The sequence below is a fragment of the Dendrobium catenatum genome, unplaced genomic scaffold (genome assembly GCF_001605985.2).
Source record: "Dendrobium catenatum unplaced genomic scaffold, ASM160598v2 fragScaff_scaffold_589, whole genome shotgun sequence".
Taxonomy (NCBI): Eukaryota; Viridiplantae; Streptophyta; class Magnoliopsida; order Asparagales; family Orchidaceae; genus Dendrobium; species Dendrobium catenatum.
This window is the reverse complement of record NW_021319051.1, coordinates 490,135-491,622: the sequence shown is the minus strand read 5'-3', so window position 1 is coordinate 491,622 and position 1,488 is coordinate 490,135.

Sequence of the window (1,488 nt, the reverse complement as noted above, 5' to 3'; positions counted from 1 at the left end):
AAACTCAGATGGTAGAGATGGTCAGAGCCATGGAGGCGATAATTGCAAATTTGATAGCACTGGGGGCAATGCCTCATATGTCAGTGTAGCCACTCCTACTATATCCAGGGATGAGCCCACAACATCCCCACTAGTACCAGTCCCACATACAGTTGCTACCACCATAGTTCAGAGTCAGTCAGCTCAGTTGTCAGCGGGACAGATTCAGGACTTAATAGCTTAGATGGTTGAGCAGGTGATTTCCTCCAAGAAGGTTGGAGAGGTTGTTAGTAGAGCGAGACCCTACCCGGTTGAACCTATTCTTAGCTCAACCCCTATTTGATTAGGTTGACCAAGTCAAACCTTGACTTGGCCAACCCAAGTTTTGAATAGATCAATTTGACCTTTTTAGGTCAAATAAAAGATCTTTAATGTATTAAATTCATTCCCTTTTCTATTCAAACCCACAGCCAATCAACATTAATTCCCTCCTAAAATCATTCTAAATTCAATCCCAACCATTGATGGTAGCTCTAAGCCTTTAAATAGTCTTTTAGGGCTTCCTTGAGGGGCTCTCTTATAATTCCTCTCTTCCTAGCCCCCCTAAGCCCGAGAACTTTTATTTGAGAGCTCTCTAGACTTTATCACATCTTCCCCAACTCAAACCCGATGGAATTACCACACCGGCGGCAAGATCTTTGACGAGCCGAGGCCAAGAAGCTCCAAGTCCTTTACCGGTCGATCTAAAGCACTTCAAGGTTCGAGTTCAACAAGATAATTATACGAGGATAGTCTACAAGCTCAACTGTTCAAAGAATTTGAAGATCTAATGGTTTGATTTCTTAAAAACCTTATACTTAGGTCATAACACTTAGGGTTAATTAATATTTCATTAAGCACATTTTAGGCCAAACCATGTATACCCCATGAGTGCTCTTCATGAGTAGAGTATATGTTTCAATTTTTTTGTGATTTGGTCCATCTTATGATGAGAAAAATCCAAAAATTGGATTAGGGCTATAGGTTTTGCTTCCGTTCGCTAGGGGAGGATCAGGACCATTGATCCTGCAATCAACGGTCACGATCCAGCTGTTCCACGGTCCGGATCAACCGCGGAATCAAATCTCGTAGTTAAGTTTATCGTTCGGTGAGATCAGGACCGTCCATTCCATACCACGGACGATCTGACGGCTCCGCACCTGCGCTTACGTGTTTAAGTCACAGGCGTTGATTATGACGCCATGTTAATCATTATTAATGATTGTACGTTGGTTCAATCTTTGATAATGATTGCTCCGTAGTTTTTGGATCCAACCCTATGATGCCACGTGTCATGCCACCACCGCGGCGACGGTAAGAACGGACGAATCTGACGTCGCCATGTGTCATCCCGAGAGCAAACCCGATGTTTTCTTATTTTAAATTAATTTTTAAATATTATTTTAATTATTTTTTGTAACAGATTTTATTAAATAATTATTATAAATTTTGTTTTAAATTATATATATA